Source organism: Anomalospiza imberbis, chromosome 3, assembly GCF_031753505.1.
Source record: "Anomalospiza imberbis isolate Cuckoo-Finch-1a 21T00152 chromosome 3, ASM3175350v1, whole genome shotgun sequence".
In the NCBI taxonomy this organism is placed as follows: domain Eukaryota; kingdom Metazoa; phylum Chordata; class Aves; order Passeriformes; family Viduidae; genus Anomalospiza; species Anomalospiza imberbis.
Genome location: NC_089683.1, coordinates 50,801,547 through 50,828,104, shown reverse-complemented (window position 1 = coordinate 50,828,104; position 26,558 = coordinate 50,801,547). Strand labels below are relative to the sequence as shown.

The window sequence follows — 26,558 nt, the reverse complement described above, 5'->3', positions numbered from 1 at the left end:
AAAGCTCATAAAATGTAATTCTAATACAGTGTCAAAGATATATTTAAATTTTACAGTCTTATTGAGTTTTAAAATTGTGGTTTTACTGCAGTCATTGACTGAACTCAGTGTTCAGAAATAAACCAAAAAGGCCAGTTATAGAAATTATGAATAATGATAAAAAATACCTCTTCAGCAACAGGAAAAAAAAAAAAAGAAAAATCAGAGTCCTAAGTTTAATTTACTTCTACACAATAACACAAACAATGGACTTCCTTTTGTGTGTGTTTTAGGAAGTTTTTCATTTCATCAAGATGACACGGGGAGGAGTAAACCTCTAAATCTCTGCATAGACCACAGGCATGGATCGATTCAGAGCTTAAGCCAAGGTGAAACAGAGAGCAGAAACCCACAAATTCATTTATTTCCTGTGTGCTTGTGAAGAAGGGGGTTGTTCCTGGTTGAAAACACACTGATGAGAACATCTGTGCTGGACACTTATCTCCCTTTCCCTTTTCTTTTAAAGCCTGAAAGTTCTTTTGTACTCAGTAGAGAGAGCTGCTTTGGCAAAGCATTTTCTAGGCTATGCTGATCATCCAAGGTATAAATAACAAATTGAGAATAACCTTTCCTGGAATAAAGCTTTCATCAATCAAAACAAGGAAGAAAAACACCCACTCATTTACAAACAGAACACATAATCTATTTTTGCTTCTTTGCACCTGCTCACTTGACAATCTGTCATCAAACAGGGAAGAATGAAGTTGTGATTAGGAATTAAGAGTACAGATCTCATACTATTGAAAATCCCCAATGGGTTTGTCCACTTCTAAAAAATTACATTAATTAAGAAAATTTATGTCTATATGTCTGACACAAGATTGTGCTTGTCTGTGTCAGCTGTTCCTATACCAAGCCCAGTGATCACTAATTTAAGTTTTCAGGACCATGTATAAACATGCCCACAAACCTAGCTGTAATTACACAATGACAACACAAACAGCTGCTAGAATCTCTACTAGAACCATATTTTCAAGACATAAACTCATCATTAGAAAAAAATGTTGGCTTACAAAAACACGAGCACTTGAAAATAACTAAGAAAGTGATCTTTTCAAATAACTTATGAAAGAAAAGAAAAAAGGAGAAAAAAAAGAAGAAGTCAAGGCCAGAAGAGAATGGTGAAGGATTAGAGGTCTTGGAGCCTGGAAGAGGAGGCCTAGGGATTCAAACTGCTGGTAATTCACAACTTTAGCTTCCTAAGGCTATTTTGTGTTATTTTAGATAGATGACAAGAAGTAATTTTTTATGCTTGAATTAGAAATGTTTCAAAAATATCTGCCCTTTTTCTCAACACTGAATATGCATTTTGACCATTGAGAAAGAGCATATTCTTTAAGAAAGCTCAATGACAAACATAGCAAAGCAAATAAAAAACCCCTAAGTAAAATAAAAATGTTTCTCCAGAATGGATTCTGTGATTCATATACCCCTCTAAGCTCAATTAGATCTCTCAAGATGCATTCTTCAGTTAAAAGATAAGATGTAGTGGAATATATCCTTGGGAGATGAAGCCTATTTTCATCACTTTAGTTGCTGCATGGACAGAAGACAACAGGCATGAAATTGTTCATTTAATCAAAATACCACTTTTCCATTACAATCAGTTTTGACAGAAAGTGATTGATTATCCAAAATTAAAAAGCAGAAGTGCAAAGTCATACTTATTTGTGCATTGAAACATCACTTTTGTGCATTGAACAGACCAACCACTTGGTAATCCTTCCTGATATACAAATCCTTTAGTTAAAGATATAAACAAGGTACAAATATGCTTTCAGCAAAAGTGTCACTTTAACTACTATTTTCTATCTCTCCACGTACATTTGCATGGTTCATTCCTTTACCTAGAAAAAGTATTTCATAAAGCATTCATCAAAAACAACAGTTTTCTTGGATTTTGTCTTTTTTTTTTAAACACACTTAGCTATTCTTAAACAACTACTCAAGTTCTGATTCTCCCTATTTAAATGGTATTTGAGGAACCAAGTGGCCAGTGACCAGACAAAACCAGTTCTTGATGTGCATTTTAATAAATATTTAAATCACTAGAAAATGTAGGACAGATTTCACTGCCAACAAAAACCCTATGGAAATCAGCATCTTCTCCAAAATTAGTACCTGAGATAATGAAAGTGGTATAGACCTACTTATTAACGATGTTAGTTGGACAATGTGCTTGTATATGTACTTACAAATAAAGCATTTACTCATAGAATCACACAGTAAAAGAAGTTTCTTTCTACATATATATTTACATGCATATTTTGTGTGTATATTTACATGTATTGTATATATATATACACCTACATACATACCTTTAGACAGGGGCAGCAGCAATTCCTAATTATGTTGCATGAACATTACAGTGCACGCAAAATATAATTGTGAGTTTTCAGTGCATAACTTCAGTCCAAAAAGCTCAAAAAAAAAAAAAAAAAACCAAACAGCATGATGAGAGATAATAGTCCCCTTATGATCAAAATTGCATTGTGTCTACAATATTAAAAATATTTTGACAATGTGCATGTTACATGATTTTTAGAACAGACATTTAATTTACCAAATATATTTGAATAAGTATTAAGAACACAAATTTAACTTCTGAATGACCAAAACATCTTTGTGACATTATATTACACATGAAATAAGATTTAAAATTTTAAAAAATATTGGTTTTACATATGAAAACACTGCTGACAGTCAAAAAAGCTAAATTCTTTCAACAGCTATCAAGGAGGTGCCAGCAAAGAATGCATTTTGATCATTGTGATCTTTAGCAACTTTTTTTAATATTACTTTTTAAGATATGTATCTATCTTGCCTCGTAAAAAAATCTCACAAGGGAGATTCTTAGAAAAATATCTTGCCCATTCTGGTCACACAGCACCCATCTACCACCTTCCATCACTCCCAGATAAGACAATATATAAGGGAGAAACAAAAAAAAAAAAAAAAAAAAAAAAAAAAAAAAAAAAAAAAAACCCAACCAAAAAAACAACAAAAAAATTTCCAAAAAAAAAAAAACAAACCACAAATCCAAAACCCACAAACTGCAAATGATGAAGTAAAGAAGAGCTATCAAAATATAAATGGAAAAAAAAAAGCACAATATCCCCCTCAGAATTTTTCTTTATCAATGAATCTCAAGTCAATTTTTACTAAAGTTCTTTGGGTGTGCCTGTGATGAGCAGCAATTAGTTCCACCCTCCATCTGTAAATCAAATCACATCACTTTCTTACCGTTACTTGAAGACCATTTCTTACTGCAGCATTCACTGCTGGAGCATTGCACCCTCCCACACCATAAACTCAGCAAAATTCTCATATGTAGATGAAAACAAACAAACAACAACAACAGTTTTACAGGCTGGCACAGCAACAAACCTGTTCTCGGAATTACCAGTGATTCTACTCCTGTCAAGAACACTTTTGGAAGGGGCAGTTCATTAGAAGGCAGGTCAAATTGACCAAATTACCAAACTGCTTTGAACCTTGTGTGTTACACCTTGAAGAAGTCATGGAACATAGATTTTTTTTTTTTTTTTTAAATTCTAATTATTATCAGTGAACATACAGGGTCTATCTCTGCTAGGCAGAGAGTAACCAAGAACTCTGTGCTACTGAACCAATAGTAATTCAGAGTTTGATCAAGTAGACAAGTGCTACTGTACATATTTGCTTGGATTTTGCAGCTAACCAAGGTCCTAAAAATGTACAAATCTCCCAGAGAGCAGTCATTCATTGTTGTTTTTTCAGTCCAAGTGCATACAGTCTGAGGTGTTAAATACATTGACAAATAACTTATTTAAATTTAGCCTTCAATATAACCAGCTGTTTCTCAGTATGGGCCTTGTGAGTCTGTTTTATGGCTGAAAATAAATTTGTTTACATTTACAATGTATTAATGCCCAGGGTACTCTTGTGCAATGAATTGTATTGCTCTGAAGGGAACTTTGGAAGGCAGTTAAGAGAAATAACCAGTAAATGAGGAACACGAAACCAAAATAAACTTCTTCAAAACCTCTTAGATAAAAGACTAATGATTGATCAAATTAATCATACTGCCAACCATTTTATCCAACACTGTGGATGAGTAGGCAGCCATTTTAAAGTGGAAGCATTAAATTAACTTGCAGACAGCCTCGTCCCCTCTAATCAAAGGGCTGTTGAGGGTGGTTTGAGCAAACTTTTGTCCTGCAGGGAGGAGTCCCAAAGAGGGCTACAGGCTCTGTATGTTTCAGCTTCATAAGTTGCTTGGAAGAACTGTAAGACAACGATCTGACAACAGTGACATCTGTAGACTGATACTCTGGTATGTGTTCTTTTTCAATCCAATAACACTTGACAATCTAATTTCTTTTTTTCAGATTGTTTCAGGATTAAAATTGATTAAATCAACTTTGTTCATTCCAAATGAAGTAGGAGTGACACTTATTGTCATGGGAAGGGATAGAGTGGTGTCTCTGAAAATCTTTTGGTTGATGACAATTTATTGCTAAGTCGGTTCAGAGGCAATACAGGCCTTTGGGCTTTGAAAAAAAAGGGTTTGGATTCTCAAAGAACAGCACAGACTTGAACCGCTTATTTCTCATTACTGATCTGAGAGAAAAAGTAATGAGCTTTCTATGCTGTATTTGACTAGATCACTAAAGATTGCAAAAACTGTCTTACCCCACAGTGGACAACACTGAGATAGGAAAAGTGAGCACAGTCATTCCAACTATAAGCATATTTATTAATACAAACTTCTGGTAGGCATTTGGGTCCAAATGTACTGAAAAAGAGCTTTCCACAGGCAACATTTTGTTTTACTTCCTAGTTTACTGCAACCCTAGGACACAACAGTGTTATTATTTACAGGCAGAGTAAGTCAGATGGGAATTGAAAATGCATGAAACAATTTTCAGAAACATAGTTATGCTTAGTAAGCTAAGTTTGCAACTGCAGAGTTGTTGTTCATTCTTTCCTTCATCTTCTGGATATTTAGATGAAATATGACCTCTTGAGAAAACAAGACAAAAAAAATTAATGATACTTAGACCTAAACAGTGTGCCTTTCCTCATGCAGCAGCAGTTCAGCATTTTCTATCAGTCATGCAGAGCTTTGCTTAGAGAACCAGTGTGGCAACAATTTCATGAAGTGCTTTGAAAAACCTAAAAGCTAACATTGAATTCTGCACATGTCGACTATTATTCTGTATTTACTTAATCTTTTTTTTCCTACAGCTACTGTGTTCCTCTCCATCTATATGATTCACAAAGGACTTTGAAATGCCTTCCTCATAAAATCTCAAGAAAGAAAGAAACTTATAAGAAACAAGCCAGCAACGGAATAAAATCTGAATGGAAAACAAAGCTTTTCTCTTCTGGCTTTAGAAAGAGTCAGAACCCCAGGCAAGGGAGCCACATGATAAAAGTAAATCCTATGAAAGGGAGATGATCCTCTTAAGATGTTATTTACTAATAAGATTACCACCTTTGCTACAGGATATCCTGTTTAACACTCAGTAAGTATTTGAAGACATGTCTTCTCTGAACACATTTTATTCTGCCATGTCTAGTCAGACAACTGAATGATTAAATATCTACTTGTCCCCAAACACCTTAAAAGATCATAAAAGAGCTCCACAATGTATTATCATCCAGCATCCTTGAGGCAAAAAAATGAGAAGAACAAATATTCATTCCTCTTCTATATGTTGAAAAATGGGCTGCCACATTAAGAAAACCCTCTTTTTTCCAGTAGAGACAAGAGTTTTCAAGACAATGAAAGACTTCATTTGCCTGCTTTTCATCAGCAAAATCAAATACATTTTTATTTGGAATGATTTCTGAAAGTTAGTTCTAGATTTAGATTTAAAAGCCCTAGATCATTAACAAACAAAAATGAAAACCCTCTCACTGTTCTCAAAAAACTCTGAAGAATATAATTTTGGATTTCAGATTAAGGGTATGACTCTAATTGAGAACTCTAGGGACACGTTGCCTTCTAACAGCTACCCTGGGGAAAGTGGGACAGTACTGAAGAGAGACCAATCTCCATGCATATGAAGCCAGCAGACTTTTAACCTCTCCATTTCCTTCTTGATAAAGCTCAAGCATTCTTGCATTAACTCCCAAGCAAAAATACCTACTTTTTTTCTGCTTATTCTGACCTCATTATCTTCCTGCCAATATTTTAAGAGGAGATTCTTTTTCATTGTAAATTCTCTTTCAAACCATACTGTCCCCCACGACTGTTTCCCTATGAGGGCCTCTAATTGTGCAGACTACAGACATTTGACAAGCATGACAACTACTTTGATTTAATGCCACAAGATTATTTATGTGCTGCCTTAATTTTAAAGAGAAAACCTGATTAAAACCAAAACCTTGAGTTCCAGAATTCAATAAATAAGCTGCAGAAACAGCAGTGCAAAATGGACATTTCCAGAAAATGACTGTTTTACTTAGACATTTCAAAGAAAAATGGCAATAAAAAAAATCTTTGCCCATATCTAAAAAAAATATGCATACACACTCTCCAGCCATAAAGTAAAATCTTCTCAAAATCTGGAACCCTGAAATGCATATGTTCAATGTAGTCAAGAGAAAGGAAATAATTTTACTTAAAAGAAACCTTCTGTCTGCTCTACAGCTGTGCTTAATTTATACTGCAATGATTATGCAGGTAAGGCAATTAAATTTCAAACTGAAAGCACAGTATTTTGCTGTTTTGACTGTAATTATATGCCTATCAGAAAACAATCTCAAAAATGAGCAGTTCTTGGGGTAATTTAAGAGAGGTTGTTATTTTACAGCAGCAAGCATGAAGAAACATTATTGCAAGGAGTTGGGGAAAGAAGGTTTCCTTCAGTGCTAATGACTGCAATCTTGTTTTATTTCCATTATGCTGTTTTTGAAGTGTACAAGCACTTGACTTGAAGCCTGTGACCATGAAATCTCTCAACTTTCTTACTGAGTTTGAATAAAAAATAATAGTTGTTAACTTATATTTTTTTCATAAGTAGTCAGTTCTGAACATCTGAAGAAGAGGCAATATAGAGGTGACTTTTATAGTACTTGTAGGACTCCAAATTGTTTTATGAGCACATACAAATTATTACAGTACCACAGACTGTACAGTACGCAGACACATCTTAGAGGAAGAAATACAATTAGTTATTACCACACTGTACACCTCAGTACATTTGCTTAGGTCATGAAAAATTGAATTAAAATTTAAAAATAGGAAATTATTAAAAGTTGGATATCTTAATTGAAAACTGCTTGAGAAACTTGTTAACATTGCTAATCCTTTAAGCAGTGAATCAACACCTGACCAGCAGCCCTGTTAGGATGGGTATAAGAAGTTGTCTTCTCCAGACATGAAGGAGTAAACAGCCCAGAGCAGCGAGGAAGGGAGCCCTGATCACCCAGTCAGGGACACGAGTCCCTGCCCTTAGGACATCCCAGGAGGGTTTCTGCCCCAAGGACTGGGAGTGACATCCATCTCTGAGTCATCAGGATACCCTGTCTGAGATCACCTACAGACCACAAGGTCACTCCTGGGGGACATGTATATATTTCTTAATAATGAACTTTTATCCTGGTCAGACAGGGAGGGGAATAGGATGAGGCCCTCAGTGCTGTTTGTGAGAGTGTTGAGTGTCTCTGTCTGCACTCATCTGTGTGGCTATGTTAAGTTTTTGTGTAAATACACGTGTGTGTGTGTGTGCATGCATCTTCTGGAGGTACATGCTCAGTTTCCCTGCTGGCTAGACCTGGAGCTAGGGCAGCATTGGCTCTATGTGCTGTTGGATACAGCAAGCCCTCCAAGGCCAAAACCTCAGCCAGCACTGAGGAGTACTCATCAGGTGCCCTAAGATTTATTTATAGAAATCTCCATATTATTTTTGGCCAGGTCAAAAGTAAGCTGTACTTCTCAGTGTGTGGGTAATACACAATCATCTTACTTTTCCTTATTCTTCAAGTAGTTTCAAATCTGTGTTCCTATTCTCATACACTCCACTTGCTTAGGAGGTGACAAAATTAAGATATAGTGAAATCTAGAAGGCAAATATCCTAAAACCAGAAATAAACTCTGCCTAAAAAACAGTCTGTAAGAGGACAGAATTTTATTTTTGTAAATGCACACAGAGAAATTATATAAACATATACATAAACTCTCAAACGTATGTTTATGTACACATACATTATGTTTCTATATAAAGAAATTGAATAAGAAAAAGACAAAGCTGGCTGCATATCTTCATCACAGACAAGGAGTTTTCAGGTTTTGTATCAAGGACAGTTTGTTATAAGAAAGCAAGCCCACCACTGAGAGCAAAACAAATAAAATTAGCATAAACTATATTCTGTTTTCAGTTGCTTAGTACAATTCTATTTTTCAGGCTGAAAAGGGTTTCAGTGTGTCAGGCCAGATAATCTCCCAGCATGATGTGACCTTCCTTCTGGCTGGTCACTCAAGTGAAGTCACAAAGTTTCTAGGGCACTTCATTTTAACTGCAGTAGTTTGAGGCTATTTTAGACTCACATTAGCAACTTTTTCTGATATGAGTTGCATAAGCATTTCCCATCGTATTGTTCTCTTGAGTTTGCTCTAAGTCAAAGTTGCATGTATATATGTATAGACAATCAAACATGCTCATATGAGAATCAAAGCAAACCAGTAAAATAGAGAAAAGCAAGTGTAAGGGACTTGTATGTGAGCCCCCAGGTATTAATTCAGTGCAACAAAGTATTTGCTTTCTGAAGTTAAGGTGGAATCTTGCTTGGATTCCCACTTGGAGAGATAAGAGAGACCCTGATCTAGTCTAGCCTAGTCAGGACCAATGGCCATCACTGGAAATTGTGGCCCACTACACCTAGTGAAACATGTAGCAGGCCAGGTAAATCTGCTTGCATGCCTACTTCACTGTCAGTGGAACATCAATACAAACAAATCAGGTAAATCCTTTCCATATATGCATTTGCTCAGCTACAAGTGGAGTTTATCTTAGCTGTTTAATATCTGTAATTTGTGAGAGGGACAGGGACTTCTCAAAAACTGAGCACATCCATGCCTCTGAGAATGAAAGTTTCTCATCCTTGCAGTCTAACCGTGATGACAAATGCTGAGATTTAAACCAAGCAGTACGTAAAACTAGCTAATACCAATTAAATTAATGACCCCCATCATTTTTTAAGGCAGCCTTGTTTTTTGTCAATCAGAAGGAATTTGAATAAACCAAGCGCTATTTAAAAGTCAAACAAAGGAGTTGTGTCTAAACTAGAGCACAGGGAAGAAATGAGGCATGCCATTCCCATTAAGTTATGCTCAGCATACACAAACAAGGAGAGTACTTGCTATATTTTTTAGCAAATGCTCTCTGATGTCTTTACTTGTATATGTTGTACAGACTTACCTATATTTGCATTTACTTGCTCTCTTGTCCTTTCATTAAATATTCCAATTGACCTTAACCCTGTCTTGTACCTAAGAAAAGGTCTGAACAAGAGGAATCCTGAACCCCTATAAATTTATATGATTAATAATAATATGAAAGATAATAATCTAATAGGTAAAAATCCCACCTGCAAGAAAACTCCTTATTTTCAACACAACTTACACTTGTCTAATAAGCCTATTGTGTTTCGGGTTTTTTTTAATCTCTTCATCTTCCTACTATCCTGCCTCCCCACAATACCTATAGATACACTACAACATAATCTGTATGGGTAGATACTGAAATACTAAAGAACATAGTCAGAAATTGTTTACCTTTAAAAACCAAGACATTTTGCTTTTAGGTGCAGTCTTTAATAACGCTGTCACTTTATTAGGACAACTTGGTATGTCTGATCACTCCACTTTTCAATACTGAACTGTATCCTTAAAATGCCCATGAAAAGTTTCTGAACTTCAATGTGAAATTCTTTGAAAAAATGAATCTGACTTAGAAAAGATAAATCTATCCTGCATGAAGATTCAACAAGTTTATAAACTTGCACTACTCTTAGATAGAATCTGGTTAAAGTATCAGAAGAAAAGGGTTTTATGAGAGGCCTTAAAAGACATCAGGAACTCAGCTCTAAGTTCACAAGTACTGAACTTGCCAATAAAAACTGGAAATCCTATCTCTACAGATAAATTTCTTTATCAATAAGCAAATGATAATTAATTTCATATAGTACCCAAAGAACATTGGTGAAAGGTGCTAAATTATACTATTATTGACATAATATTGAATCTTGCCACCAAGGTTCATTTTCATTCACAGAACTTAAATCCCCTGTTTCAGAGAACGTAGCCCTCAGAACTTCGAAGCAAAGGTGCAAGAATCACAAAGCATTTGGAGGTGGCAGTGACCCACAAGGATCATTGAGTCCAGCTTTTGAATAAATGACCTGTACAGGAATCAAACCCATGACGTTGGTGTTCTCAGCACCATGCTCTGACCAACTGCACTAATCAAAGTCCAACAACCTTGGGCATTACCACAGTTCAGGCTTCATCATGAAAACACGCCAGCAAACACTGATGATGATTCTCAGTATGATCTCAGATGATAACAAAAATACTTTCTCTCGCCTATCCTCTCACTCACAAGAGCTAGGCAACCATTTCTAGAGGATATCATAAGTCAATCATCATTTTCCTACCTGGCCTGTACCTCAGGCACAAAGTTCTCAGTTCTAAGTGCTCTCTGCCAGCCATGCTTTCCTCACAGCTCCACCTCAGTTGGATCACTTGGCTTTCTCTTTTCTCCCAACCCTAGTATTTCTGTCCTAACTTTTCTCAGTATAATTAAACCAAATATTATTTTATGAGACTACCTCTAAATTTTGGAGACTAGAGGTAAGAAGTAACCAGTAAGCAAGCTAAGAAGAAGATACTTCCTGAGTGACAATTAACTTGAACAGAAGGCAAAGTCAAAAGTCTTTTACAAATCTATCTTATGTGCCATAGTGAGGGCATAAGAAAGCACTTTTGGGCTTCCAAATGGAATGGCTAATTTTCCAAATCTTTTCCTGTTCCACAATGTACAGAAAGTCTTGCCCAGTTTAGCTCACTACCAAAAAAGCAATTAAAATTATATCTCTGGCAATAATGCATTTTTAACTGGTTCCAATTCTTAGCCCATTAAGCACCAAATTATTTTGAGGTATTTTAATGCTTCAGCTCATGAAATTTTTAACTTGTGCAAAACAAGGAGAAATGCACATATGTTTTATACATATGGACACACACAGGAAAATGAAATATTGAATGCCTTTTTCTCCTCTAAGCCCACTGTTTATTTAGACCTCTAGCTGGGATTCTATCTCAATTTCATCTTATTTTTATTAGTATTATTAAGTATTATTAAGTATTAATTATCAAATATATTAATATAAATAATATTAATGAAAACAACACCTCATATATATATATATAAATATAAAGATTTTTAAGCTATTGGTGAATACCTCATCTTGCTGATATTTTAAGTTTCCTCATAAAATTGTAAGGGGGAAAAATTTTTTTGCAAGAATGAAAATCCCAAACTACTATATACTACTGAAAAAGAGGAATTCATAGGTGGCAAAAGCCAGGTCTACATAAACTCAGACAGTGATAGGCTTAAAAAAAATTAAAAATTGGGAATCTCCACAAGCTGATGTGTAGCCTAGCAATGAGGCACGTGAGACAAGATGTTTTCTTGCAGCGTTGTAGTGGAGTTCCTACAGGACAGGAATGTGGAGATTCTAGCCTTTAAAATAAGGTGTTACAGAAAATTGCTTGCAGTTAGTTGGTCAAACTGTATCAGGAGGAAGGCAATTAAGAAAAGGACAAGCTCAGGAAGTAGTCCTTGGTGTACTAGGGAGAAGCTATCTTCAGCTATTTGTACACCAGAGGAACAGGAGCTGCTTCCAAAGGGTTGTGCTCTTTGGCCTTGCATAAGAAGGGCCAGGTGATTTCCATTACCAAAATATTCCTGTTGACAACAGAAATTAAAAACAACACAAACAGCTTTTCAGGGTCTAGGCTGAATAGATATGACTGGCAGCTAGAAGGCATATATAAAGACAAAAATGGAAGCCCACTATATTTCCTTACGGTTCTGAATCTGAATTCTTTAGAAGGAATAAATATGGGAGTTCATAGGAACATTGGTACTGCAACATTTTCAAAGCTAGAGATACACACAAAAGATTTTGCAGACAACAAGTGCCAAATCCACCTTCTGAATGACTGAACACTGCTCAGAAGCAATTTTTCCCTTTATTTCAAACTGACTGCCTGGCACATTTGAGCATCTTCTTTTCAAACCACCACTGTAAAAGAGGCCAAAGAGTCAGGAAAGGAAGGGCAGAGTTCTTGCTGTGCACTCACAGCAGAATATTTCTCCTGTATCTTTCACAGGAAGAGGAGTCCTGCCACACAACATAATTGAATGGCCCAGGTGGGATGTGGTTCCATTGCTCTCAGCAACATCCCTACAGTATTCACCTGCATTGGTTTTGCTCTACATACATTACTTTTTGCTCATTACAGGGAATCACAGTTCAGCAATTCAAGGAGCTGCTTGTTATCTTCAGGAGGAATTGGCAAAAACCAGATGATGGAGCCGGCTGTATCATTTTCACATTTGTTCAATTACACAATGCTGCCCAGACAGAATTAGATGAAACACAAAGTAGGCCTTAGCTGACCTGACATTCCTCAGTCTTTTATGAATAGCACAAAGATCTCTGTTAGTGATTTCCTGAAGCTGAACAAAATGGAAAGGAAGGAAAAGAACTTTATGGCTCCTAGCAGACCTCAACCTAATTCTAAGATGGTTTTCTGTCTCCTAACAGACTTTCCATACATTATTTGTTAGATTTTGGAATAATAACAGATACCAGACTCCTACAAGAATAATCAGAGTCCCCAGATGAATTAAAGAATTGAAGTCTCCCAACAAATATAAAGATATTCTATTCCTGAGATTTTCCTGACACTACCATTTGGGGTATTTCTATACCATAAAGCAAAATACCTACTTGGTGCCTTTATAATTTTTTCCCCTCTATTTTTACAGATCTTCCTTTTCTCTATTTCTTATAGTCACATTACTTGAATTGAGTTCCTTCCTTTTCCCAGGAAAACTACTAAAAAGGAAGGTAAGCTGCCTAAAACTGCAAACCAATCCTGCCTTTACATGCTGTCATTAACTATTCATAACTTGGCTCCCAATGTGGCAGGAACTGCCTGTTCTTTTTCTATAATTCAGGATTATGCACACTATCTCATGGTGAGGAAAAAGGATCATTTCAACTCAAAACCATATGTTTCTGGCAATGTGTCTCTCTCTCTAAGGATAGGTTACTGTTTGCACTTTCAGTCATAATTCTTCAAATGTCTCAGTGAATATATCAGAATCATTTTATTATTTACAGGTATTCACAAGCAGCTGGCTGCAAATGATATTAAAACACAGAGCTGTGAGGTAAGGCTAGTATGTTTCTCTCTGGGTTTTGAGAAAAGAAAATACAGTATTCTGTGACAAGATAAACGTGAGGGTTTTCTGAACATAACTATTTGGTGCTTGTTTAAAGTATGGTGATGAACAAGTAGAGAATACAATACTATAATTTAGTTGGTAGGAACTGTGAAAATCACCTAATTCTGAAATCTATATAGTCTAAACATCATCTACCCCAAAAAGAATACAAATGTATTTCCTTTACTAAAAAAAAAAAAAAACAAAACAAAAAAAAACCACCAAAAACAAAAAACCAAAAAACTCCAAAAACCTAAAACTGGCAAAAAGCACAGTCAATTAAAAAATGTCACATGTTCCCACCATTAACTGGCTCCCACTAAATTGACATCTGAGCTGCTCATGCTCTTTTCCTGTTGTTGTCCTTTATTTTGATTATTGTTCTTATTTCCCTTTTCATAGAAGCTGACACAGAACTGTGTTTTGGATTTGTGATCAAAACATTTGATAATTTGGTGCTTTGGTTAGTACTGAGCAGTGCATACACAAAGTGAAGACCTTCTTTGCCTCTCACCCCACCCCATCCCCACAACATGTGGGTAGATCCTAATGTGTAGATTCTCTCTGCATCCAGCACCATCTATTCCATTAAAGATCATGGAATTATTTGGGCTGGCAAGGACTTTAAATATCATCTAGTTCCTTCACCACAAGCAGGGACACCTTCAATTAGACTAGTTGCTCAGGGCCCCATCCAACCTGGCCTTTAAAACTCTCAGGGGTATCCACATCTTCTCTGAAAACCAAAAGTGTAGTATTACATATCATCACAAGCCTAAAACCTGGCACATCTTCATCTTTAACAATGTCATCTCATAATGATGTTGATGTCATCTTGTAGACTTTTCTCTCCTGAGAAAAGCTCATATCTAGGGGTCTGCCATTCTCAGTGCTGTGGTAAATATCACTTTTATATACGATTTTTAGAAGTGATTTGTGGCTGTGTGCTTGAAAACACAAACGATATCTTGGACAAATCATTTAGCCACTCTGTACCCCAGCATCTATACACAGGAGAAAGTGGTCCAATCTTAAAGTTAATGGGGACTCTGCCTCAGTCCTCATTTGCCAAGCCTATTGTTAAAACACAGATCTATTTCCCGAAGCATAGCCCAAAGACCCTATGAATATATGTTAGTCAAAATACTTATAAATTACAAAACCAGATAAAACTTACAGGACCCCACAGGGGGAAAAAAAAAAATCTAGCAAACCCCTGAAGCATAGATAATGTAGGGTTTGCTGCTCCTCTCATTTGCAAGTGTACCAGCAGTCAGATCTCTGCTGTGTACAGGGCATTACGTTTTCTCTCTGCTCCTGGGGCAAAACTCTGATTTTTTAAAATTTTTTTTCTTTTCTTTTTTTTTTTTTTTCCCCACAAGATGTCAGGTTAGGGGAACAATGTTACTCAAGCTGCCACCCTCAAGGACAAGAAATTAAACAAGAGCATAAATGTCACTCTACAGGGATCCTGTCTGTTTCCCAAGCTGGAACTAAAACTGAAAGGCTGTAGGAAGCAGACCCCCATCAAGACCCAAGATTAAAATATAATTACTCCCATACGTGCTCCGAGTATAATATTGCAGTAATGGTCTGGCATGAACTTAGCTCTAAAATGAGATTTCTCAATTAATGAAATAGCCTTTCCTGGCAAGCAAAGGATTACTGTATGCTTTCAGAAGCTTCTTAGTGTGAGCAAAAGGATACATTATCAAAGTAAGTTCTTTATTCTTTAACTCTAAACTGAAAATTCCCTCACAGTGCAGCTTTTCAGAGGACTATATGACAGATTATGCAACAGCAATACACTGCTCCAGAATTGTGTCAGACCAGCAGCCTGTGAACAAGTTTGAGACAGGGGACAACAGCTACAATCTGAAACATAGGAAGTTCCATCTGAATATGAGGAAAAACTTTACTATGTGGGTGACAGGGCACTGGAACAGGCTGCACAGAGAGGCTGTGGAGCCTCCTCCTCTGCAGGTATTCAAAACCTGGCAGGATGCAAATATGTGCAGCCTGCTCCAGGTGAACCTGCTTTAGCAGGCAGTTGGACTAGATGATCTCCAGAGCTCCTTTCTGACCCCATTCTGTGAGCATTGAAATTCTTCACAGGCTCCAACACTTATCTGCAGCTAAAAATCAAGAAATCACATCTCTGTGGGATGTGTAATTTCACCAATAATGAGGTTTTCCCACAATGAAAGTAAGTCTTCCTGACCTCTTTCACCTTTATCCCTAGTCTCCAAAAACTGGCATGCTCAAGTTTCCTCAGCTACTCTGAAGTTCTCCCATAAAGATCAACTCCCATTATCTGGTAATGATTTGCATCACCTTTTTGTGAAAAAGCTCTCTTTGCTCACCCTTCATTTCCATTTTCTTTCATGCTTCCTTCTGATGAAGCCCTCTCTATGTTTAGTGTCAGCCCATTCACATCCTCTGAATTCCCCTCACACATCTCTTTCTGCTCCCTTAATTCCTCACAGCATATTTTTTGTGACTTTCCTTCATCATGAATATTTCATCAGATTTTTTTGTTTGTGTTACTGTGTGATGCATTAGTTGAACTATTCCATTTTCATTAGTTTATTGCTTACCATACCATTCTTCTCCTATGTTTTCTAGAGAAATCTTTGCCTTTTCCAGCCCTCCCTGTACATTGCACTCATAACACAGGAGCAGAGGCCAGAGAGACTGTCACATTAATTTCTTTTCATACCATTTTCCATTTTACCAGGAAATCCCTTACCACATCAGCAATACAACAAAACACCCTGATTTTACTCATGTATTATTTAAAATTTGAAGTGAAATAGCACAAAATAATGCAGGATGGAAATGTATAAGTGGGTCCTTATAGACTTCTAGGGCAAAGCTGACTAAGCTTCAGCAAATGAAACAGAAAATGCTAGAGCTGTTTTGCTGCTGGCCCCTGTGGATAGCAGCAGTTCCTCTGTGCAAATTCACTGGCTTGGTACAGGAGTTGCCCTGTGCAGCACAAGCTGCAATCCTATTGCTTGTGCAGGTGTTGTAGTTTATAGATGGGGAACTCTCCTTCTTCATTTTCTCAGCCACTTGCTCATCTGGTACCATGTCTACCACTCTGCTTTCTTGCTTGGTACAATTGAAATTTCCCCACTTAATTCAGAAAATCTAACAGCTGCAATTCAGAAAGCAGGCTCACCTCAAGGAAGCATCTGAACTAAGCAGAACTGTAAGCAGGTATTCATTCAGATCTTACCATCACCTTTATTGTACTTATCTTCTCATTTTCTTTCTCAGGAGGAAGGAAAAAGATCCCAATTTTCACAATGTTGTTGTTTCTGTTACCATCATTAATTTTCCAGAAGAGTAAATATTGTACTGATGGATTTGAAAGTAGCCGATTATGATGATCTGCTTTTGTAAAAAAAAAAAAAAAAAAAAAAAAAAGTGATATCTTTCAAATATGAATAAAACCCCATTGGTGAAGAGAAGGTAGGAAAGGGAGGTTTCTACACTTCCAACTTTCACAAGCTAATAGGAAAAAGGATTATATAACCTCAATGCTACGCTTGACCCAATTGCCTCAGTCAAAATGCCTGTGGCTTTTTAATTGGCATTCACATATGGCCACCCCACCGACTGCAAGGCAAAAGGTCACAGATATTTCTATAGAGGCTCAACTATTGAGCTCAATTACTCTGATCCCAGGAGGTTCCCGAGGAACAGGATGTGTCAATAACTTAATGGAGCCTGAATACCAGCATCCTGCTGTGTATGTGCTGGACAGAGGTGCAGAGTGTAACAGTGGTCAGGGCAAAAGAAAAGTGATAACTGTGAGTAAAGGGTTGATTTCTTCCTATTTCAGTACCAGAACGAGCTCATCATCTTTCTCATCAGCATTTGCTGCTGTGCAAGTGGCAAAGAGGCCAAACAAGTGTGTTCTTTATTCCAGAGCCAGTTTTCATTGGTGAAATGACAACAAAATATTACTAAAATGAACAACTGCTGCTGATATGAAATTGAGGTATTGATGTCTTAAAAAAAAAAAAAAGCTTAACAGGACATTTTTTTTTCTTTTACTAGAGGAATGAGGAAATCAGTGCAATTCAAAGACCAAGCAAAGGCTTTCCTACTATCTATTTTGTAGGTGGGGCACTGTAACAGAACACTGAAGCTTCTTGTCCATGGTGAGATATTACTCATATCAGTAATGGAATCTAGATTCCTCAGCATTGTCACTGTCCTTCCACCCTCTAAGTCCACATCCAGCCTTAGGAGGAATAATTGTGCTGCCAACAGCAACCAAGCCATGGAAATCCCACAATGATTTGCCACTGAAAAAGCGAGAGTATCTTTTTCACCATGAATTTTTAAGTCTGTTACATTATGCAGGTTGTCCAGATGGCTTGTCAGCAGCACTTTGCTTCATCTCCTTTGCAATTAGAAATCCTGAGAGCTGGTACAGCTGACAAACCACAGATATTTCACAAGAATCAATTTATCTTAGAAAGTTCACACTTTGCTTTTGTGTTCAGAGATCTTTCAGGTGAAATCACTATTTTTGAAAGCTTGGCAATAAACCATGAATACCATATTTCTATTACAAGTCAGAAAGCAAAAGTCAAGAGAGCTGCTTTCTAATAAACTGGCAACAAGTGTGACTTTTTTGTATTTTCATGTTTTATCTATTTCCTTTTCTTCATCCCCTCACATAATCCCTGCTAACAAATTCCAGGCTAATTAACTGCACATGCTTCCTTATTTATGTTTAAGGATTATCTGCCTGGGATCCCATCAGTAGAGAACAGAAGAGAAAACCCAATTCACCTCTCAGAAGACAAAAATATGTTGAAAAAGAAGGATTTTTACTCTACCTGTGGAGTAAGATTGTTGTAACAGTGAGGCTAAACCTTTTGACAGTTTATCTTAAAATGCTCAAACTCCCATTGCAACAAGGGAGTTCATATTGCTGCAGAAACACTAAACTAGTAAGAGTAAGAGAAAACCCCTTAATTTTGTCTTAAAAAGACTTACAGATACATAGCCAGAGCCAACATATTTGTCACCTCAACCACAGGAGTTTTAAGGTTGAATGAGACCTCTGGAGATCATCTAGTTCTAACCCTTGCTCAGAGAAACACGATCTAGAATGTCACTGTACAATATCCAGTCAGGGTTTGAATACCTTCAGGGATGGAGACTCCTTAACCTATCTTGGCAACTTGTCCTAGAGTCATCACTGTGATCAAAGTAAAAAAAAAAGAATTTTCTTTTATTTCAATTTGAATCTACTCCCTCTTATCCTTTGGCTGAGTACTGATGAGAAGAATCTGCCTTCATCTCATTTACTACCCCCATCAGGTATGTATATGCACTGACCAGATCACCATGAACCTTCCCTTTTCCAGACGTAACTCCTGCTCTCTCAGCTACTCCTCATACATCAGACAATCCAAGCCCTTAATAATCCTCGTGGTGTGTTGCTGGGTTCACTCCACCACATTGATCTTTCTTGCGCCATGAAGTCAAGAACTGGACACAGCACACCATCACTGAGGGGGGAAGGATCACTGCCCTCAACACGCTGGTGTTGCTCTTGGTCTTCTTTGCTGTGAGGGCACATTGCTGGCTCAGGGTCAACACCAGAACCCCACCTGTTATAGTCCACAAAGTTGCTTTGTGGTCTAGCTGACAAATTATGGATCACCACAGAATTATTCATTTTCCCTATATATCCTTTTACTTCCCTCTCTTTTGTATATTGCCTGGGTTTTTGAAATGTCCACTCTGAAATAAGAAGCTATCTTCTTCTCACTAGCCCTTGTAGTCATGTGTCATTCCTAGTGAACCACTAATCAGGGCTGTACTTGTAACAGAGTTAATGCTTTAGGTATTCATTATCTCAAAATATTAATCATGATTCTTGCTTTGATATATTTTTGAGAAGACTGAGAACTCATTGCCAAGTCCCCATCTTAAGAAGACAGCTTATGTGCCATTGCACATAGCACGGTTATATTATGTGATATATAGGGTGCCTTTAAAAGAGCATGGACATCTTGCCTTCTTTCCTTTCCCAGACAGGAAAACTCCAGTACATATTTTTTGGACAGATGTTTTCCCACAAGCAATTATATCAAGAACTTCCACATCGAATAACATGGTACAGAATAGAAAGAAAATCCCTGGAAGCATAAAAAATAACTACATTCTTAGCTGAAAACAAGCTTCTCCATCTTGTGTATTAATTTTTAGCTGGTCTGGAGACACTCATGATGATGGTGTACAGTTCAATTATTCTCTCTTTGCTGTGAGAACCTGTGGGATAGTTCTATTGCTATCCATTTTTCTTTGACCAAGTATCTCATGGCTTCAGTTTTTGGCTCCATGATATCACCTGTATCTTCCAGGGAAAAACCCACACACTTTTATTTCTCTTTACAATTTCAGAAAAAAAAAATTATGTCTATAAAAGAGTCTCAAGTCCATAGAAATGGGATGTGCAGCCTGGGATTTGACTGCAGCCTGGGATTTGATTAATAACACAAAAAGGTGACTTCCTTGACATGATGGCTGTGTACCCCATAAATAAAACAAAGCTACATTATCATATGCATTATAGTCTGAAAAAATAGCTTATTGGACACTAGTAGCAGAAATGAAAAACACTACTTCAGAAATTTCATTGTAGTGCAGGTGGCAGAATTATTTACCACACATGAGTCATGTTAACCCTAGGTTCCTTAAATTCATACTGAGGGAATATACCTTTCCAGCTTTAACACAGAAAAGAAAATTGGTCCAAAGGAAATATGTTATAGTTGGCTACAGGGTGTGGGGATAGGTAAACAATTTGCCCACTGCTCAAATGCAGTGCAAATGGTGAGACAATTTCACAAGACAAACTTATGTTTTACATGTTTATTTTGAATAATTTCATCTGTTATTTCTTTTAAAATGTTGAATAATTTGACTCCCCTTTCAGGAAAACTTCATTTCCATTTAAGTCCTACAAATACTCAATTATTTTTCCTCAATATTCAATTTGTCTCTGCACTCAATGCAGGATGATTTTCCTGTCTTCGAGCTTGTTACTAAATTCCTCATATTTTGTATGAGATACTTGATACCAAGAATTTTGAGGCAAGTTTCTGCTGCAGGAACAAGAGGTTAAGGAATTTATGTACCCTTCAATTATTTTAAATGGCTCCCCACAATTGTGTGTAAACAAAACCTACCAGAAGTGCTTTTCCAACATTGCCTAAGCCAGGGAAGCATACTTTATTGCTAAATACAAAATATGTAACACCAGCATAAGTCTAAATGTCACCAACAACTTGAAATCAGCCCTTCAGAATTTAGTTCACAAGGTAACTTTCCACACAGTAAATTAGCCTGTAAGTTTACCTTACAAAAATACAGAGAAGGATGGTTTTCTGGAAGAGTCAGGTGCCTCACTATTTTCAATATGGATGTTCTGCTAATTTATGTTGCCTGTAGGATATATGGAAATTGAAGTTCAGACAGAACAACTTTTCAGGATATCTTTGACAGGAAAATTACTTTTGTAAGAAGTATCTATGCACAATTACGAGGTGGGCAAAAGTAAAATAGTCAACAGTTTTTCATAACTATAAAAGTCTACAGAAAAGTACATCAACTTCACTGCAGTGAAAAAGACACCAGGGAATTGATGGCAGCCCTAGCTTCCCCTTTCATCCTACCTCAGACTCTTATATTGTTGTATAAAGATCCTTTTGTTGACAGCTGAACTAAAAATGAAGAGTCAAAGGAATTACAAATGACATCTATCTAGTTAGTTTAAAGTACTGGACTTCTTCAGGTACAAAGGAGTAATTTATGATGCAGGTCAGTATTCAAATTGCACTGTTGGCAGGGAGAGGATAGGGTTGGATGAAACCTGGCTGCTTCACACTCAAAGCAGAATTACAGCAGGGACTAAAATAAACCTTCCCTCAGAGGTTTCAGGATTTCAGTGCTGCAAATGTAATCAGCCCAAAACAGTACTTTATTTTAATTTCTTAATTTAAATATCTTCAACATTGAAATGGAGATGTTTTTTGTGTTTTTTTTTTTTTTTTTCCTTTAAAGTGAAAAAGATTTTTAAGCTTGTGGTACTTAATGGTCTTTAGTAAAACAGTTAATATGTTTTTCATATAACCTGTATTTCTGTGCAAAATTATTCTGGTCAACAGCTCTTCCTAAGATATCTTCAAATTGTAAGTCTTTGAGGTCCTCATCTACTATTAATAAAAAGACAATTACATAGCTCTACATCTAAGATCTTATAAAAACATATGTATCTCAGATTTGGGTCCTCTCTCCAAAAAGTAACTCTCCACAGGGAATCACCAATTAGAGGGTGATGTCCACAGGAGACACTAATAAGTCCATTAACATTTCATATCTTAATGAGGTATCTGCAGAGAATCATAAAACCTCTAAAAATTTGTGTAGCACAAAGAGTGGTGAAATAGGAAATAGCTACGATGAAAGGTCAGTCACAATATGAAATATGGTGTCATGGTACTTTGCAGGTCAGGTGGGAGCCCAGACCTCACACCCAGTCCCTCATTAGGCTTCTGTAATTAGTGCTTGGGACATGTTGATGAAACTAAATTCCAAGTGCAACCTCAGCTAGTACCAGCAGTAGCTTTTCAGTGTTGTATGTATGCACAACCTTTGTTCTAAGTAGCTCCAGTCTGTGAAATAGGGATTTTACTGATGGCAAACTTGAAGCAGCCCTTAGAAAAATTATACCATGGCTGTACAATCAAAGGACTGCTGTGGAGTGGAGGGTGTCACACAAAGATATAAACCATTCATCATGACAGGAGTCCCAGCCCAGCACTATGCTCGGGGAGCACAAGAAATTTTGGGATGTGTAAAAAGAAACACGGACAGCAAGTGTAGGGAGGGAAATGTACTGCTGTCTGCAATATTGTTTGTGTGGGGTTTACATGTCAAGGTTTGGGTGTCACAGACCTGCAAGGGAGAATATTCCAGGAGAGTGGTGAATTCTGTGTTTTTCTGTATATGCACACAGGCTGAGGCTGTTTTCTAAAAAAGTGCTTTAGGCTTATCTACCATATGCTTCAGTGAAACCAAAGCTATACAGCCAAAAATGATGAAGTTTAAGGGTTTGTAATGCAGAGATCAATTTGAATGATATAATAGTCAATTTTGATCTTAAAAGAAATTTTAAGACATGCCAAAGCACAGTAGATTAATATAAGGCAGAGCAGAAGAGCTCCTGCAAAATGCTTCTCCTTGGCAAGATAGAGAAAATTCACAGCATTTCTGTGATGTCCAGAAATATATAAAAGAAATTAATGCTACATTTAGTGTGAGCCTCAGCAGAGTATGTATTAAAATGTAAAAATTCTGGGATTGACAACTTTTTTGCAGAAAAACATTAAAAGTGACATGAATATTTCTCTCAAAGTTTATAAGTGAGGGAGAATGAATACAGGAAGGAAATTACTCTCAGTGGGAGAAAATTATTTGAATTTCACTGGGTTGAAAGGAATCAGGAGTGCTGTATGAATTAAGCATAATATAATTCTACAGCCTGAAAGAAATACCCTAATAATAAATTTATAAGTTAAAAAAGCAGTTAGAGTTAACAAGATCAAGACCTAAGCTAGCAATGGTAGTGAGATCTGTTTGTTTTGACCTGATCAACAAGCAAACCCAAAATCATCAGCAAAGTTTCAAGGCTACTTTTGAAGAAATCAAAGAGAATTCTGCCATGCTACGCAGCAAAATCTCTTTTTTTTTCCTGAACACCCTCCCAATGTGTAATTCAAAGATTCAACTCACCACATTCCTGTAACTGAGGTTCACCACTACATAATAGAATAGCCTACACAACAAGCCTTCTGCATACTGCTCACCAAATTTCTAACCTGTAACTTTGCAATTGCTTTGGTAGTGAACAATGAGTTTACCCTGCATGCTAACACAGTTGTGTGAAAGGAAGAACTGGCATTGGGGGGGTGTAATTCTGGATTGAAGTTTTGCAATGGTATATTTCAAACAGGGATTTAAACAAATAAGGCTGTGTAGCCACATAAAACTTAACACCACCCCTAAAGCTGAACAGACTTATTTTCCTACTATATAGTTACATATACAGAAGGAATTCATTACAGAAAAAAGATAGTCAGGAAGAGATTGTGTCTTCTGGTGTTCAATACCAGCTATAATTACAGACATCCTAGGAGGAGAAGGGAATGTTGCATTAATTCTGAACGGGCAGCAAGAATGCATGAAAAAGCAGAGCATCTTGGAAATTTAAAAGAAAATGCAATCAGTTGAAGTTGTCTGTCTGAAGAACAGTTTCAAGTCTGCTGAAATTAGCTGCTCCTTTCTCAGCATGTCCTTCAAAATTTTTTTAACTGTTTACAAGAGAAAACTAGCATTGTTAGCTGAAACTCACTCCTTTCCTCAAGTATTAGACAGTGTACAATAACTTTATGGCTGCAGACACTGCACATAACCATTTTAATTTTTTTAGGTGCCATTCAGCTGACACGTTTTTTTCCTATTGGAAATCCAAACCTGTTTAGAAACTGTTTACTGTTTATCAACCCTCTTTTTCACTGGCCACTTGCTGTCCTCTACATTTGGTTCTGATAAAAACCTTCATCCCAAGATATTTTATCTTTAAGAGATGTCTGGAGAGACCTGTATTACTTTCACATAGACAAAATTCCCAAAAGCCTTTACATCAGAAAATATACATGATGTTTAGAGTATATGAAAAATGAGCCTTGGGAGACATCATGATTATCTGATGTATAAACATTAGTTTGAAGACTTTTGCTGAAGAGCAATGCAGAAATGATTCTGTGGGAAGCAATGCAAAAAAACCTTTTGCTGAAACTTCCAAGACCAGGTACAGGGTAGGAGAAGGCAGGAGAATTTCCACTCAATAGGCATTTATTCTGTTCAGCCTTTGCTCCCACAGTTGTAAAAGGAAACCAGAACCAAATATAAATATAAAAATGTTTGGCTGGGAGCCACATGGTATAGCAGAAAAAGTTGACTAGCACTGGTGAACAACTGTCTTAAATAAAAGTAACCGACAGCAGTTGTGGCTCAAACACATGACTTTTCCACTGATTGACAGTAGCTAATGGGAAGAATATAATAGATGACAATGAAGGAATTATGTGGCACTACTCATCTCTTTGCCCATTTATATGCACTCAAGGGAAGAGAAGCACAAAACCTCAAAATTCTAACCTTTTAAAAATTTTTACTTCTATAAAGAAGTATTTCCCACATAGGTATTGCTGCACTCTTTTCCCACTGTCATGTCTGATTCCCTTTTTTGCAACCGGGTTTTCCATTCAGGCTCATCAGGCATGGATGTTCAAGTATTGTCTGCTAAAGGCATCTAGAAGCATGAGGGCTGTCCCAGAATTCAGGAATTTTATTTGATCAATAGCTTTTGCTACCCTGACCCCTGTCTGAGTCAGACGTGCTTGGTGGCTGACAATGGCCTGAGAAAAGATGTGATAATCTGAAAAACATCAAGAGCTAAAAAATTTGATGGGGGCAAAGACAGTACTTACCAGCAAAATAAACTACCAGCAAAAGTAATGGTTATTATTTAAACAAAAATTCTCTTGCATGAATCACATTAGAGAAGATTGCTGCTACACTAACAAATGCATCTATGCTCACAAACTTTGAGATCCATCTGCAGACAAATGCCATTTTTAGCCCTTAAAATCTAATTTAATATTTATTGCAAGCTTTATTTTGTAAAAGAAAGTTGACAGATGTACTTTGATGATAACTTCATTAAAGCACACCCAAGCAGAATAATTAACAGCTTCTCTGGTCTCCCACAACTGTATTAACAATCATGGTTGCTAAAAGATCTGTTCCCATCAAAGAGATAAGAGACTTTTCCTTTGGGAGGATTCCATTAATGCCCAGCAACTGTTGGTTGTACTGTGAGGAATGATGTACTTGAGCAGTGTAAATGCACATCTGCTGTGGGAATCTGATATTGTTAAAGAAAAAAAGTTGTTTATAATAGTAAACATTTAATAAAACACTAAGAAGATGTTGTGCTTTCTCCATTTGCTTCAAAAAAAGTTTTCAAGCAAACAGTAAACAATCCACTACAAACTGCTCTTATACCTCTTACCTCCTCTATCTACACAGAAAAATAGGTAAAATTTAGTTATAATTCACATCTGCAGAAAGTGGAATAGAAAACACTTTTGTATATCAAAGCAAGTTAACTGTCTGTAGCCCACAACCTGGTTCCCACCAATTATTAATAAAAAATAAAGTTAAATACTACTGCAATTCACAAGAATTAAAATGTCTGGTATTAAATCTATTTTATTGGTAGCTGAAGTATTTTCCTCTGAAGCTTTTCAAATCTACCTGATTATAGAAAGTACTATGAAATTTTAGCCATTTAAGATTTCTTCTACTAGACATCTCTTTGAACTCTTGTTCAGGCAGGAGGTTGCTTATTAGAGAACTCAGTCCATAGGTGCCATAGTAGAGGAAAAAAAATGGACTTTGTCTTCTTAAAGCAAACAAACAGTATACATTTTGTCAAGATAACCTTGAGAATATAAAGAAATTCAAGCCTCTTCTCAAAAACAGAGAGCAGTTTTAGTTCATCAGTTTTCAAAGACAAATCTGTATTTATAGCAGATGAATCAGGACAGTAACTTTGTTGCACACATCACCTTATCTTTCAGACTCGACCACATAACTCAAAGGTTTTTTTTTTGTCACCAGCATATTCTGAGGAGCATGGGAGTGCTGATGAGCAGTGACAGCTGTACAACAAATACTCCTCTAGTTTTTGGAGCCATGGCACAGGTTGTACAGGAAACCCATTCTACATTCTCACACAGGGCCATAGGCGAGTAGCTTCCTCAGCCTCTGTGCTGCTCCTATGCCTGCCTCCCCAACCCCCAGGGAAAGGAGGCAGCCAAGCTACTGCTGTGGCAGGCACAC

General features: G+C 36.8%; 2 long non-coding RNA genes across 2 annotated transcripts in view; both read right to left on the bottom strand.

The window, feature by feature from the left end:
• The window catches only part of LOC137470741 (uncharacterized), a 514,479-nt gene that overhangs the window by 40,292 nt on the left and 447,629 nt on the right, over positions 1 to 26,558 (bottom strand). The window lies entirely within an intron of this gene.
• LOC137469908 (uncharacterized) overlaps positions 3,170 to 26,558 on the bottom strand; it is a 30,212-nt gene continuing 6,823 nt past the window's right edge. The window contains exon 2 of the long non-coding RNA XR_010996779.1: positions 3,170 to 3,362. This is a non-coding gene — a long non-coding RNA (uncharacterized lncRNA). The remainder of the gene's footprint in view (positions 3,363 to 26,558) is intronic.